Source organism: Thamnophis sirtalis, unplaced genomic scaffold, assembly GCF_051295495.1.
Source record: "Thamnophis sirtalis isolate CommonGarterSnake01/CBP01778 unplaced genomic scaffold, rThaSir2_p1.2 scaffold_4, whole genome shotgun sequence".
In the NCBI taxonomy this organism is placed as follows: Eukaryota; Metazoa; Chordata; class Lepidosauria; order Squamata; family Natricidae; genus Thamnophis; species Thamnophis sirtalis.
In genome coordinates this window covers 24655708-24673215 of record NW_028261384.1, presented here as the reverse complement: position 1 = coordinate 24673215, position 17508 = coordinate 24655708, and the positions used below count along the sequence as shown (strand labels likewise).

The 17508-nt window shown below is 36.5% G+C and overlaps 1 long non-coding RNA gene across 1 annotated transcript in view; it reads right to left on the bottom strand.

The window, feature by feature from the left end:
• Nucleotides 1-8208: 8208 nt before the first annotated feature.
• LOC148045786 (uncharacterized) overlaps nt 8209-17508 on the bottom strand; it is a 29643-nt gene continuing 20343 nt past the window's right edge. Inside the window, exon 3 of the long non-coding RNA XR_015696235.1 lies at nt 8209-8394. This is a non-coding gene — a long non-coding RNA (uncharacterized LOC148045786). The remainder of the gene's footprint in view (nt 8395-17508) is intronic.

Genomic DNA, 17508 nt, shown 5'->3' with positions numbered 1-17508 from the left:
AACAGCAGATAACAGCAACAGCTAGAAAAATTGAAAGATATGAGGCACGAATCATCCAATATAAACAAAATCAGCAATTTCAATCAGACCAACGGTGTTTTTATCAAAGTCTTAATGTGAATCGTGACACCAAAAGTGAAAAACCAGAAAAGCAGGCCACAGTTGAATTCTGGAAAGAATTGTAGGAAAATGCAAAGGACTACAACAAGGAAGCAAAGTGGATACATGACTTTGAGAAAAGCATTGGCAACAAACAAATGCAAGTATTAGAAATAACAACTGAGATGATCAAAAATCGAGTTAAAAAGGTAAAGAATTGGACATCACCTGGAAAGGACCAATTACATGGTTTCTGGCTCAAATATCTGACCAGCTTACATGCAATATTGGCCAGGCAACTGAATGAAATTTTACAAAAGGGCCAAATTGATGAATGGTTGACAACTGGAAAAACATACTTGATTCAGAAAGATCCAACTAAAGGAACAACACCTGAAAACTATAGACCAATAACATGCTTACCAACAACCTTCAAATTACTCACAGGCATTATTGCAGATAACATGATGGATTATTTGGAAACAAACAACATCTTGCCAGTAGAGCAAAAAGGCAACAAAAGAAGGAGCAGGGGCACAAAAGATCAGCTTCTAATTGATAAAATGATATTAGAAAATTGTAAGAACAGAAAAACGAACTTGAATATGGTCTGGATTGATTACAAAAAGCATTTGACTCACTGCCACATAGTTGGATCATAAAATGCTTAGAAACAACTGGCATTAGCAAAAATATTACATCTTTTACTGAAAAGGCAATGAAACAATGGAGAACTGAGTTGGCAGTAGGGAATGAGAGCTACGGAATGGTTAATATCAAGCGAGGAATTTTCCAGGGCGATTCACTTTCACCTCTTCTCTTCATCATCGCAATGATCCCACTATCAGTAATCTTTAAAAAAATGAAATTAGGCTACCAAACAGCCAAAAAAGCTGAAAAAATTTCGCATTTACTATATATGGATGATTTGAAACTCTATGGAAAGTCAGAAATAGAAATCCAATCATTGACAAATACAGTCCGAGTATTCAGCACCGATATTTCAATGCAGTTTGGCATGGAAAAATGCGCCACTGTATCCATAAAAAGGGGCAAAATCACTGCATCTGAGGGAATTGAAATGCCCAATGGCCAACTAATTAAATGCAAAGAAAATGAAGCCTACAAATACTTAGGCATTCTGCAGTTGGATAACATCAAGCATGGAGAAGTAAAAACTATTGTCAGGCGAGAGTACACTAACAGAGTTAGGAAAATTTTGAAATCTAAATTGAATGGTGGAAATACAATCAAGGCCATAAATACCTGGGCAATACCAGTTATAAGATACACAGCTGGCATAGTTAACTGGACACAAGCTGATTTGGACCTTTTGGACCGAAAAACCAGGAAACTAATGACAATGCACTACAGTTTACATCCACGTGGTGATACTGATAGACTATATCTGCCCCGAAAATCAGGTGGCAGAGGATTATTACAAGTGAAGCAAACAGTTGAAGAGGAAAAACATGCACTGGCTGATTATTTAAAAGAAAGTCAAGAACATCTATTAATCGAAGTAAAGAACAAAAATCTACTGAAGGCCCAACAGACAAAACAAGAATACAGAAAAGATGTGATAAAATCAAGAATGGAGAGTTGGCAGAACAAAGCACTGCATGGTCAATTTCTGGAAAAAATAAAAGATAAAGTGGACAGTGAACAAACTTGGTTATGGTTAAAAACAGGTACATTAAAGAAAGAAACAGAGTCACTAATCCTGGCTGCGCAAGAACAAGCTATCCGCACAAATGCCATTAAGGCCAAAATCGAAAAATCCTCTGATGATGCCAAATGCAGACTTTGCAAAGAAGCTGATGAAACTGTTGATCACATACTCAGCTGCTGTAAAAAAATCGCGCAGACTGATTATAAATTGCGGCACAATTCAGTAGCACAAATGATCCATTGGAATTTGTGCAAAAATTATAATATTAAAACAGCAACAAACTGGTGGGAACATCAGCCTGAAAAAGTCACCGAAAATCAGATGGTCAAGATCTTGTGGGATTTCCGTATACAAACCGACAAAATACTGGCGCATAATACACCAGACATCACACTGGTTGAGAAAAATAAGGTCACAATCATAGACATCGCAATACCAGGTGATAGCAGGGTCGCCGAGAAGGAAGATGAAAAAATCGCAAGATACCAGGACTTAAAAATCGAAATTCAACGACTATGGCACAAACCAGCAGTGGTAATTCCAGTGGTAATTGGCACACTGGGTGCTATTCCAAAAGCACTGGAATTACATTTAAAACAGTTAAAAATTGACAAAATCACCATCAGTCAAATGCAAAAAGCCGCACTGCTTGGATCTGCACGCATATTACGAAAATACTTTACGACGTCCTAGGCCCCTGGGTGGGGCCCGACTAGTAACCAATGCCAAATCTGGCGAAACAACTGGCCGCTGTGATACAATTGTACAACAACAACAACAACAACAACAACAACAATAATAATAATAATAATAATAATCACTAATCAATGATATAGATTGGATACAAGAAACATCAATGAAGCTGTAGAGATTGTAAAACAGCAGATAACAGCAACAGCTAGAAAAATTGAAAGATATGAGGCACGAATCATCCAATATAAACAAAATCAGCAATTTCAATCAGACCAACGGTGTTTTTATCAAAGTCTTAATGTGAATCGTGACACCAAAAGTGAAAAACCAGAAAAGCAGGCCACAGTTGAATTCTGGAAAGAATTGTGGGAAAATGCAAAGGACTACAACAAGGAAGCAAAGTGGATACATGACTTTGAGAAAAGCATTGGCAACAAACAAATGCAAGTATTAGAAATAACAACTGAGATGATCAAAAATCGAGTTAAAAAGGTAAAGAATTGGACATCACCTGGAAAGGACCAATTACATGGTTTCTGGCTCAAATATCTGACCAGTTTACATGCAATATTAGCCAGGCAACTGAATGAAATTTTACAAAAGGGCCAAATTGATGAATGGTTGACAACTGGAAAAACATACTTGATTCAGAAAGATCCAACTAAAGGAACAACACCTGAAAACTATAGACCAATAACATGCTTGCCAACAACCTTCAAATTACTCACAGGCATTATTGCAGATAACATGATGGATTATTTGGAAACAAACAACATCTTGCCAGTAGAGCAAAAAGGCAACAAAAGAAGGAGCAGGGGCACAAAAAGATCAGCTCCTAATTGATAAAATGATATTAGAAAATTGTAAGAACAGAAAAACGAACTTGAATATGGTCTGGATTGATTACAAAAAGGCATTTGACTCACTGCCACATAGTTGGATCATAAAATGCTTAGAAACAACTGGCATTAGCAAAAATATTACATCCTTTACTGAAAAGGCAATGAAACAATGGAGAACTGAGTTGGCAGTAGGGAATGAGAGCTACGGAATGGTTAATATCAAGCGAGGAATTTTCCAGGGTGATTCACTTTCACCTCTTCTCTTCATCATCGCAATGATCCCACTATCAGTAATCTTAAAAAAAATGAAATTAGGCTACCAAACAGCCAAAAAAGCTGAAAAAATTTCGCATTTACTATATATGGATGATTTGAAACTCTATGGAAAGTCAGAAATAGAAATCCAATCATTGACAAATACAGTCCGAGTATTCAGCACCGATATTTCAATGCAGTTTGGCATGGAAAAATGCGCCACTGTATCCATAAAAAGGGGCAAAATCACTGCATCTGAGGGAATTGAAATGCCCAATGGCCAACTAATTAAATGCAAAGAAAATGAAGCCTACAAATACTTAGGCATTCTGCAGTTGGATAACATCCAATACGTTACGACGTCCTAGGCCCCTGGGTGGGGCCTGACTAGTAACCAATGCCAAATCCGGCGAAACAACTGGCCACTGTGATACAATTGTATAATAATAATAATAATAATAATAATAATAATAATAATAATAATAATAATAATAATAATAATAATAATCACCATCAGTCAAATGCAAAAAGCCGCACTGCTTGGATCTGCACGCATATTACGAAAATACGTTACGACGTCCTAGGCCCCTGGGTGGGGCCCGACTAGTAACCAATGCCAAATCCGGTGAAACAACTGGCCGCTGTGATACAATTGTATAATAATAATAATAACCCACCTCTCTGCTGGAGCCTAGTTTGTAGGATTTTGAGCATAACTTTGCCAGCATGTGAAATGAGTGCAATGGTGGGGTTTGAACATTCTTTAGCAATGATCACCACATTGTGGTTATCCGGGACATTAAGTTGGTTCTTGTATAGTTCTTCTGTATGGGTGTATCTTTTTCTTTCTCCCTTGCTTTCCTTGCCTTTCATGCTCACATGAATTGGTGACAAATGCCATTAATGGAAGAAAATGTTGCATTTCACCCTGTTCAAATCTTGGTCAGAAATTATTGGCTCTTATTTCTACATTTGACCCAAGACATTCCTTAAGAATCTTTATGATCCTATTATTTAAGGTGACCAGACCTCCCGCTTTCAGCGTGACAAGCATGCTTTTCTACAATTTCTCCTGGGTCCCGGGCAGTTTTCAAAAACTCCCGCTTTTATAGCTTGCTCGCTCCCCCTCCCATCTACTGTTGCTCCTCCCCCGCCCATCCACACTAAGTCTAAGGCAGCCCAGCCTGCCACTCACTGATTGGGCCTGGACTCCAGCCAATCAGTAAGCGGGCTGGATGGAAAAGTTTAAGCACGCTGCTGACTCGAGTCTCCATTTCGCCTTCACCTATGTCTCACGTGGCTGATAACCTGGTCTCCACAGAAGAGGTAATTTTAAAAACTTGGAGCGAATCCAGAAAGAGGGGAGAAAGAGGCTGCAGGAGTGTTTGCACAGGAGGGGGAATTTTTAAAGGCCCAGTGAATCCAGAGGAGGAGTGTGTGTGTGTGTGAGAGAGAGAGAGAGAGTGTGAGTGAGTGAGTGAGTGAGTGAGTGAGAGAGAGAGAGAGAGAGAGAGAGGGAGAGAGAGGGGGGGGCAGGCTAGAGTGTTTGCACAGGAGGGGGAATTTTTAAAGGCCCAGTGAATCCAGAGGGGGGGAGAGAGAGAGAGAGAGAGAGAGAGACTATCACTAAGTGTTGTAGCTTCTGATTCTTGATGAATGTATTCTATTTTATTTTTCTTTATGTACATTGAGAGCATATTCACCAAACACAAATTCCTTGTGTGTCCAATCACACTTGGCTAATAAACTATTCTATTCTATTCTATTCTGTTCTATTCTATTCTATTCTATTCTATTCTACTCTACTCTACTCTACTCTATTCATTTCTATTTCTATTCTAATAAGGAGTTTAGCTTCTCTCTCTTGAAAATGTAAGCTAGCATAAGGCATTATAATGCAAGCTAGCTTTAGCTTTTAAACAGTTCATTTAGTGACCAAAGTTACTGATGACAATTTTTCACACTTAGCAACCATTTTTCACACTTAGCAACCATTTTTCACACAGCGACAGTTGCAGCATCCTCATGGTCACGTGATCAAAATTTTGATGTTTGGCAACAGATTTGTATTTATGATGGTTTCAGTGTCCTGGGGTCATATAATCGCCTACAATTTTTAATCAAGCCTCCCCCACCCACCCCCGTCAATGGTGTCCCCCTTTACCAATCTGAAATCTGGTCACCTTACTATTATTCTGCTCCAGGCTCCACATAAGTCTTCATTATAGACTGTACACTGCAAGGGGCATCTCCTTTGTCATTCACAAACTTTGAATGCATCCCCCACCCCACCATGATCATCAATTGACTTGGAAGGATTATTTTCTTGTTAATATGTATTCCAACCTTGCTGTAAATTTGAAGCTGAAAGATTCTTAGGTAGGCACTAAAATGCCAATGGAGGGTGTTCCTTTATTAGGAGCCCCTTTAATATTTCATTACGCTGCTTTTCTTGATGAATATTATTTTTCAGGCCTTAGACTAGAGTAACTCATAAAGATATAAATGTATGGGTGTTTACATCTTTTCTTGATATAAGTTATACTTATTGCATGTATCACAAGTTTCCCTACATAAAATAATTTCTGTTGGAAAATTGGGACAAAAAATTTCACAGTCACAAGTCAAGTCAAACATCTGTCGGAACCTTCACGGACTGTGAAGCCTTGGGGGTTGTTAATGGCCATAATTTTCAGCTGTATAAATAAAAGAGGGACTAAAATTGTGATTTATGCTTTCTCCGGAAGCCTAGGTCTGAACAAAATTTTTGTCAGATCAATTCTCGATATACACTGTATATCGGACATTAATACAATTGAGCGGGTCCAGAGGTATTTCACAAGAAGAGTGAAATACTCCACTCCTCTGGTCACAATAGAATCCCTTATGCCACCAGGCTCGAAATTTTGGGCTTGGACAATCTTGAACTTCGCCGCCTACAGTCTGTCTTAATCATAGTACACTAAATTGTCAGCTACAATGTCCTACCTGTCAATGACTATTTCAGCTTCAACCTCAATAATACACGGGCAAACAATAGATACAAACTCAAGGTTAACCACACCAAACTCAATTGCAGAAAATACGACTTCAGCAATAGAGTGGTCAATGCCTGGAATGCTCCATTGTTACAACCTCAAACCCTCACAGCTTCAACCTTAAACTGTCTACCGTGGACCTCACCCCATTTCTAAGAGGGCCATGTAAAAGGGCCGTGCATAATGGCACCAGTGTGCCTATCATCCCTCTCTTACTGTCCCCATTTATTTGTACTCCTTTCCTTTGTTCATGTCCATATTTATATTTATAGCTGTTATTTTGTACATGTTTGACAAACTAAATAAAACTAAATAAAATAAAATAATAAAAAATAAAGTAAAATAATAATAATAAATAAAATAAAATAAAATAAAAAATAAAAAATAAAATAAAATAAATAATATAATATAATATAATATAATAAAAAAATAAAAAAATAAAAAATAAAATAAAATAAAAAATAAAATAATAAAAAAATAAAATAATAATAATAAAATAATAAAATAATAAAATAATAAAATAATAATAATAAAATAATAAAATAATAAAATAATAAAAATAAAATAATAAAATAATAAAAATAAAATAATAAAATAATAAAAATAAAATAAAATAATAAAATAATAAAATAATAAAATAATAAAATAATAAAATAATAAAATAATAAAATAATAAAATAATAAAATAATAAAATAATAAAATAATAAAATAATAAAATAATAAAATAATAAAATAATAAAATAATAAAATAATAAAATAATAATAAAATAAAATAATAAAATAATAAAAAATAAAATAATAAAATAATAAAATAAAATAATAAAATAAAATAATAAAACAATAAAACAATAAAACAATAAAACAATAAAATAATAAAATAATAAAATAATAAAATAATAAAATAATAAAATAATAAAATAATAAAATAATAAAAATAAAATAACAAAATAATAAAATAATAATAATAAAATAATAAAATAATAAAATGATAAAATAAAATAATAAAATAAAATAAAAGGGACTTGTTGCCAAATGCCTGAATTGCAATCAGCAGACATAAGTGTGAGTACTGGACATTTTTCAGCACCATAATTTCAAATGGTGATGATTTCCTGTACTGTTGTATGTGCACTGAAAAGTACTTGACCCTACAGAAGAGACTTGATCATGTTAAATCAATAAAAGTATACTACTAAAAGTTAATAGAATTACATTTGAAAGAATAACAACACTATTTCAATCTTTACTGCAGAAAATCATATTTTAATTTGTAATAATCAACATGAATCACAAAATTAATAATTATAGACTGCACAGAAAATCAAATCAACCATGCTTTACGTACACATTGCCCTCTCATATGTCTTATAATGAAATGTAACACATTTGTAAGAGACAAATGTACAAAATATATTTCTTGATGTTGCACCATCATTTATTAATCTATATAAATATATTGGATTTCCATTGAATTTAGCACTTTTCCCCAAAGGGAATGAGTAAGAATTTTATAAACATGTTAATTCTAAAGATACATTTTTTCCTAAGAGAGTGTAAGTGCTCAACATTTATAAAGCACTGGAACTGGCAAATGGAAGTTTTAAAACTCTAACAACAAAAGATCATATTTGTAATTATTATATGCAACATGTTTCTCAAATCAGAAAAAGCAAGGAATAGTAGTCAGAATCATCTGTGACAAAGCAAGCTTTTTTCTTTTTCTTTTTGCCTTTAGTTTGCCACATGCTTCCTATAAATTTGCCTCATTTTATGTTTAAGGTTCAAGGAATCTGCCTAGGAAAAAGAGAGAAAATGGTAAGACATATTAAAATTATATAAATTGTTCATAATTGGAAAAGAGAACAGCTTTGTTTTTTTAAAATAGTAATAATCGTACAAATAAAAATGCAAATTAAACATTCTCATTGTCAGATTTACCCTATAATCTGCTTTAATGATTAATACTCCATTTATAAAATATTACATAAAGTTGAAATTAAAATCCCTTGTCAAAGTTTTTCAAATTTAGTAATGTTTATGAATGAATATAAATTCAATCCCCATGAAAGCAATTATTATAAGTAAAAATACCATCATTATTATTATTTATTAAACTTGTATGCTGCCTGATTCCCAGCAAACCTATTGTTTAAAACATGGGGGTGTGGGGAATCAGAAACAAAATAAGGATAAAAAGGACAAAAGTAGGTGGTAACAAAGAAAAACAGCCTGGGTTTAATGAAGGCTTCAGTCATTCCCACCAAAAGCCAGTCAGATCTCCGGAATAACCTTATTCCAATGGGAAGGGGCTGTAGCACAGAAAGTGTGCTTTCAGGATTATAATAGATGGCATTATTTAATTGAAGTGTTAACCCTGCCAGATTGAGTCAGTCAGCCAGATATCAAGGGAGATGGTTGATCCTTCAAGTAACCAAGCCCTTTACTATATTGGACTTTATAGGTATAACCAGCAGTTTTAATCACACACACAAGCAATTTGGCAACCAGTGTTGTGTGTGGAAAGAGTGTTACATGGGCACTTCGAAGCATACCCATCAGTGCTTGGGATACTGCATTCTGGATAAGTTAAAGTTCCTTTAATCTTCAAGGGCAGTTCCACATAGAACACACTGTAATAGTCAAGCTGTGTGGTGATTAGAGTGGACCTCAAGAGTTCCCCAATCTATAATAGAGTGGAACACCAGATGAAGCTGTAGTAAAGACCTTTCTAGCCACAGCTGCCATCTGTTGATTAAGTAGGTATTCAGAATCCAGGAAGATTCCACACACAAAGTTCATTTAAAACATTAAACGATGTTTAATTCCCAAACTCTATAAGATACTAGTGTAACAAAAGACTGTAAAGCATTAAGTGCTCAGCAGTAATATATGAAAGAAATACAGAAAAGAAATCAGCAATGTTTCAATTTGGCTGTAATCCCATGGCCCCCTGAGGCTTAAGACTGGAATCCACATTCGATAGAATTTGTTTTTTCTATCAAAAATTGGAAAGGAGGGAAGATTCCCTCCATTATGTCTCTCATCTGGAGATACATAAAGGAGGTCCTTTGTATTGCTTGCAATATAACAATAATTGTAAGGTAAAAATTGACTAAAATGATCCAGGAAAAGAGAAAACCATTAATATAAAACCAAATAGAAAGGAGGAAAATTCAGGTTATTTTTACCTTGTAAAGTCTTTGATCTCTTGGATGTTACTTATCTCTTGCCCTCTCCAAGTGGCCTTGGGACAATACAATCAATATACACTTTTTGAAACTCATGAATGAGATTAAAGTAAGATCTTTCAAACAACGCGCCACGGCTTCGACTGTTATATAGGGCCTCCATGAAAACCCAGAATTCAGGAACTGTCAGCACTCTCAAACTCCTAAATCTTATCAGATACCTAGAAGCGAAGTCAGAGCAATATTCATTATAATATCCGATATCGTTAACGACACGTCGTTGAAATTCAGGACTGCCATAAACTAAATTCACCATCAAGAGGAAGCCCAACAGAAAAAATAAACTTCTGGATTCCATGTTGCTTAAAGGTCTCTGGAAGCATAAAGAGAGAAAAAAAAAAGAAAAGTTATGAAGTTGATTAGAAAGAACCTTTTATTTGGGATAGCTGTTACATATCGATTATAAATCAAAACCTTGAAGTTAGATTGCCAGAACACAAGATGTCTACTTTAAAGAAAACATTTGATTTATGAGCCTGTGAAACTTTTTACTGGAAACAAAACTTACCACTGAAGACAAACAAAATCCCTCTGGAGACAACTGAGACAGATTAAAAAATGCAATTGAATGATAATTCAAAAATTGAAAAAGATATTGTTGATTACCCTTTCAAATTGAACTGTAACATATTTGTTGGACTTACTTCATTAAAATCGCAACTGGACTTAATAGTTGATAAGAATTTCAAGAGGAGAAATCAGAATTTTATTTATGAGACAGGTATGGTTAGGAGGAGGAAGACAAGAATATAAAATTGACTTATCTGATTATGATTAAATAATGAATTTTTATTTCTGGTAATGTTTAATGGTTATCTGGACTGGATATTTTGGACCCCATTAGTTTTTGATATCTAAATAAGGGATGATTATTTTTGGTAATGTTTCATAGTTTTTCATTCCTTTTTTCAATGTTTAATTGTAGAGAAAGGTACAAGGGGAATGTACACTAAATACAAAGGGTAACTATAGACTTGTTTAGTTAGGTATTTTTGTTCATTTGTTCTAGATCTTTGCTGACTAAGAAAGAAAGTTGAAGATTTGGAGATGGGTTTACAGAGAATGGACTAAAATATGGAATGATCTGCTTGTATTTTAAGAGATACTAATGAACCGTTAATGTTCAATATATTTGTTGGGAATAGAATAGAATAGAATAGAATAGAATAACAGAGTTGGATGGGACATTGGAGGTCTTCTGGTGCAATCCCCTGCCTGGACCATTTCAGATAAATGGTTATTCAACATCTTTAAAACTTCCAGTGTTGGAGCATTCACAATTTTGGGGGGCAAGTGAATGGGGAAGTTTCTTATATCCCCCACTTTTAGGCAGTTTCACATTTTCTAAATATTTTTTCTACACACACACACACACACACACACACACACACACACACACCCCTATCTCTCTATCGTGTTTCCCCAAAAATACGACATGTCCTGATAATAAGGCAATGCCACATTTTTCTGGTGGGCAAAAATATAAGCCCTTCCCTGCAAATAAGCCCCCTGGACAACCCCCCACCTCTGACAAGGCAGAGCACCACACACCAACCTAGCGGTATCCCTAGAGGAACTGGGGGGGAGGCAAAGGTGATCATGTTGCTTGGCGCCTTCAGGATACCGTTAGGTTGGTGAGCAGCGCTGTGCCCAGCTGAAGAGGGGAGTTGCCAGGTGGCTGCTCTCTTCCAAGTGGGCACCCAAAGAGCCGAGCACAGCCTCAGGGGCAAATGGCTGTGTTGCGCTGTCGCAACAGCACAACACAACAGCCATGAAGTGACCACGCTCACAAGCAGCCACCCGGCAACCCCTCTTTCCAGCCAGGTACAGCGTAATTCACTGATCTAGGGGTATCACCAAGCCATGTGAGTGCCTGTTTGCCGCCACCTGGCTCCCATGGCTTGGCGCATTCGAAATGCCAGTGAATGGCGCTCTGCACGGCTGGAGAGAAGGGTTGCGTGATCGGCTATTCCGCTCTCACTCACATGCCTCCCAGCCTCACAATGCCCTGGACCAGCTCTCCCTGCAGAGCCAGGGCACCTCCGCTGCTGCCGCTGCCATCCCAGCATGGCTTTTTCGGTGGCTTCCAAGCCGAGTCTCCCGGCAGTGACCACTCTGGGCGTACGCTCTATGGTTGTGGGCGAGCTGCCTGCAGAGCATACAACCATAGAGCATACGCTTAGAGCGGCCACTGCTGGAAGACTCAGTTTGGAAGCCACCAAAAAAGCCATGCTGAGATGGCAGTGGTGGTGGCGGCGGCAGCAGCAGAGGTGCCCTGGCTCTGCAGGGAGAGCTGTTATTAAGTAAATCTGGGTTCCCCATTGACTTTGCTTGTTGGAAAGTTGCAAAAGAGGGTCACACGATACAGAACATTGCAACAATCATAAATATGAGTCAGTTGACAAAAGTCTGAATTTTGATAGCATACCCATGGGGATGCTGCAACAGTGTGAAAAAATGGTCATAAATTACTTTTTACAGTGCCATTGTAATTTTGAATGGTCATGAAACAAACTTTTTAAAAGTTTGTTTTAAGACAAGGATTATCTAGCAGGAAAGGCCTACAAAAATGTCCTGCATGGATCAGCTAATGTTGGGATAGTATGTGATAGCCTGGAGCAAATGAGACTAGTAAAATAAATGAGGACATTGTGGGCCTCTGAAGATGAAAAGGTAGGGGTTCAAATAGAAATCTAATAATCACAGAGAGCAATATCTCTCTTATCTATGGCTTTACAGACCAAGTACTTGTTCTAAGTCAGTTGCCCCTGTTCTGGGCTCAAGAGAAACTTGTCAGATGCCCTGGTCTCCAGATGATGCCCATTAATGCTACACCCATCTGTAATAAGTTTGCATGTATCCATGGAATGATGACAGATGAACAGCTGGATTTGTTCTCTATTACTTTCCATCCAGGCCCACTACTGTAGTTTTGGGGTAGTCCACCCTACCTTGGAACATTTTTTTTGTGGGTGATAGTAAAGGAGAAGGTGCCATATACATCACCTGAACTTCTAAATGAAACGCAGAACAAAACTCTAACTAAGAAGACATTGGTCCATTAAGAGAACATTCTAGCAATACATAATGACTTTAGATATCATACTAGAGACCCAACATTGAATTAGGACCAGGGGGAAAAGAAGAATTTAAAAAGGATATAAGCAAAGGTTCCTTTATTATCTGGGTTTATGAATTGAGGTTATAAAAATCTCAACTGACATAATTGATTATATCAAGAACTGCCATGTGGGATATGATACAACAGTCTTCATCAGCGGTCAAACTTATCATGGGGAAAAAATATAATGAATCTGCAAATAAGATAAAGAAAGGTCCTGCATAAAGATTTGCTTTTTGTCTTTAATCCTGATTATTTATTTTTTTCAACAAAGTTGCAATAAGGATTTTCTGTTTTATATGTTCTGTATACAGCATTCTCATTCACTGTTTTTTCTCTCAGTATCAATCTATCTCATTGAACTGTGAAAACATATTTTGTCAGAAAGATAGGATATACATCTGATAAAATTTAAAGGGCTAAAAAGGAGTTTAAAATTCTATTATCTCTTTTTTGCTTTTCTAATTCAAAATAGTTTTGCTACTGTTCAAGTTGGATACCTAGAATGCATACACACACACACACACACAAACACACCTACACACAAACGCACAGAGAGAGAGAGAGAGAGAGAGAGAGAGAGAGAGAGAGAGAGAGAGAGAGAGAGAGAGAGATACTATGAAGGGTTTAGAACCTTTTTCATACGTTATAGTAAAATTTCCCATAATTTTGAAAAACACTTCATGTTAACTCCATACCAATAATACTGAAAAATATCTATATTAAATAACTGAGGTCTTGGGTGAGATGAATATGAGAATGGGAATGAGCTCTCTGTACTTTTTAATTTTTACTAGTTGATTCCTCTGAAAAACAAAAGAAAGTAGTTTTAAAAAGTTACAGTGCAATGCTTTTTCATGGAATTGTTGACCCACTAATATAGCAGCCTACTCTTGGCAGCACAACAACCTCGCTACATTTTATTTTCTCCACTTATATATAATTTTCTATTTACTTAATTTCAGTGTCATTGCTAATGCTTCCCCCCGCCCCCCGAGTTCCTTTGCTGAGAAATGCATTCATAATATTTGGACCTATGTGGATACCTTGCAAGCCCTGATTACATGATTTCTTTTTGTGCATCTACACTTGTAAATATACACAGTTTCTTCCTTTTTCTTCTTTTGCAAATCAGATGTCCTCTAGATCAAAAAGCCTGTCAGAGGGCTAAGCAATAAATCAAGGAAGTTTGATTGATATGATCAGGGGTTGTTTACATGAGCCAAGGTGGCGCAGTGGTTAAATGCAGCACTGCAGGCTACTGCTAGATCAGCAGTTCAGCGGTTCAAATCTCACCGGCTCAGGGTTGACTCAGCCTTCCATCCTTCCAAGGTGGATAAAATGAGGACCCGGATTGTTGGGGGCAATATGCTGACTCTCTGTAAACCGCTTAGAGAGGGCTGAAAGGCCTATGAAGCGGTATATAACTCTACTGCTATTGCTATTGCTATTGCTATTACTTTGTGCAATGAGAATTCAGCAAAATTACTACTTTAAAAAAAAGATCACTGAAAATAATTATAGCCTAGGTCCACAATACATTTTATTAAGGCATACTCTCTTAACTCTCTCAAAGATGGCAGTACATAGAAAGTGCTGAAATCTAAGTCTCTCTCTTTTTAAAACACCTGTTTCATGCAGCCAAGTGATAGAAGTAGTGAAGAAATCATACTTACTGAGAGATACACTCCTGAGTGCAGCTATGCAGTCTCTGGTAAGAGCTTCGGTTAACTGGAGTAGTAGAGTGAAGTCTTCAATTGGCTGCCCCAGAGTAGAAGTTTGAACTGCTACTAGTGATCTCTCTCTCTATATATATAGATCGGCAGCTACATTAATCACTAATGGAAAGGGGCTATAAAAACATAACCCCGCCTCTCTCCACTATCTTTCAAAAGTCAATATGCTCCGTTCCTTTCCACCCTATTGACCATGTAGGCACTGTAGATTTTTAAAATGATAACAAATATCAAACAAAAGTCTCACTTAATCCAATTAGTTTGTTAGCTGGACTGACATAACAAATCTGTGGATCATATTAAAAATGTGTAAGAACATTGTTTTATCATATCCTAAAATAAAGATTATTTAAAAGATGTATATGTCAACTTTCTGCCAAATAACATTTAAGCCTGAATATCTTATATATATGCTTAGAATCACTGAAAAACTTTAAAAACTACAGATGACAACAAATTGTTTATTAGAGTTGTAAGGTTAATTTCCTGCAGTGATTAAAGAAAAGAAAAATGCTTACTTCTAATAAATAGGCATTAAAACTTCTTTCTAAAAAAATATTAACATTTTGAATATTGTCTGTAACCTGTAAGATCTGTTTTAAAAAAATGGTTTTTCTCCCTTTTGCTAGGTTATTAATACTTTCTTTATCCTCTGGATTCCTGCTTTGGGTCTGAGAGGTTTCCTGCCAGGCAGCAGTAAAAATTATTAAGAAAAAATTTCCCTTCCTTCCTTCCTTCCTTCCTTCCTTCCTTCCTTCCTTCCTTCCTTCCTTCCTTCCTTCCTTCCTTCCTTTCTTCTGCCTCACTAGGGCATCAGAGATAATTTTCAGATAAAGAACAAGAGATACTTAAATCAGCCAGTTCAAATCATTACAGATCCTTAGAGTGAAAAAAATATTATTTTGAATTTTATCTCAACAAGAAGGGCACTTAATATCGCTATTCCAGCATTTCTCAATTTCTATCTTTCGAAGCTAATAGTTTCCAGGGCCCTTTAAAGACACCTCATGTGCAATCAGTAATGGTTTAAAGTAGAAATAAGGAACTGAAATCCTGTAAGAATGGACAGTGAAGAAATGGAGGAGTGGACTTCAAAAATTTCAGTAATAGGTTCTCTGCCCAGTTGCTGGGTGGGGGCAGCCATCCTCTTGCACAATGGCAGGGGGGGCATTTTCACCTTCTCCAGGCTCCAGAGGCTTTCCTCAAGCCTCTGGGAGGGTGAAAACTGCTTTCCCTGAGCTCTGGAGGCCTTCCAGAAGACTTGTTTCCCCCCTCTCTGAGCCTCCATGCAGGCCCTGTACTTACCTCACATCCAAAATGGGCCACGTAGAGAATCCTGGGCTGGGTGGGCAGGGCCAGCTAAGGGTGGGATTTGGAGGTTCTCCAAACTGGCCATAATGTTAGCTATGGTTCTCCCGAACACGGGTGTACCTGTAGCAGCCCATCCCTGGAGAGGAGAGACTGGGATTACAAACTGTATTAATTTATGTTTTACTTAATGGTGAGGTTTTGACTATACTAGATTTGGTGGGTTCATGCAAAACATCAAGGTTAGATCATGATTTGGAAACTACAAATTATACATTATAGTGAGCTCAGTTTTTAAATCTAGCCTGAAAGTGGTAGAGGAATGGTGACCAGAAAAAAAGAGCCATTCCTGACTTCATTAATTAATCATTTCATCCCATTCATCATGTCCTATAAAATAATCCCTTTAGGATGGGACAATAGTATTGCAGACTACTTTTCTGAAATAAGACAAACACCACTTCTCTAGACTCTAGACATATAAGTATAATCTTTATTGTCATTGCACCTAAATACAACAAAATTGGTTGTGCTCTCAGTGTACATAAAAAAATACATTTGTCAAGAATCATAAGGTACAGAATTTAATGATAGCCATAGGGTACAAATAAGCAATCAAATCATATTAGGAAACAATCAATATAAATCATAAGGATAGAAGCAACAAAGTTACAGTCATACAGTCATAAGTGGATGCAGAGATGGTATTCAGCAGGTTCTGACCAGTTCTGGAGAACCGGTAGTGGCAATTTTGAGTAGTTTGGAGAACCGGTATATATCCCCTCTGACTGGCTCCGCCCCATCTATTCTCTGCCTCCCAAGTCCCAGCTGATCAGGAGAGAATGGAGATTTTGCAGTATCCTTCCCCTGGAATGTGGAGGGAATGAAGATTTTGCAATATCCTTGCCCTGCTACATCCACCACCAAGCCATGTCCACAGAACCGGTAGTAAAAAAAAAGTTTGAATCCCACCATTGGATGGGTGATAGGAACGATGAGAAGATTAATAATACTGCAGACTTAGTAAATAGTTTGACAGTGTTGAGGGAATTATTTGTTTAGCATAGTGATGTCTTTCAGGAAAAAAAACTTTTTTTTGTCTAGTTGTTTTGGTGTGCAGTGCTCTATAGCGTCGTTTTGAGGGTAGGAGTTCAAATAGTTTATGTCCAGGATGACAAGGGTCTGTAAATTTTTTCACAGCCTTCTTTTTGACTCGTGCAGAATACAGGTCCCCAATGAAATACAAATATGAGGACCAAAAACTAATGAAATGTGAGATTGAAGATATTTTCACACATAGCACCAAATGCTTCTTGATGAAAAATGATTTTTTAAAATACTGTTTCATTCTTTCCATTACTAATGAAAACGTTATTCAGCTTTTATGTGTAAATTTAAAGTTTAAATGGGAACTTAAAGTGAAGTTAGCAGATATGGCTTTTTGTAGCAGGTGGACAGGTATTGCAAACAAAATGAATCTTGTTTTTCCCTTTCA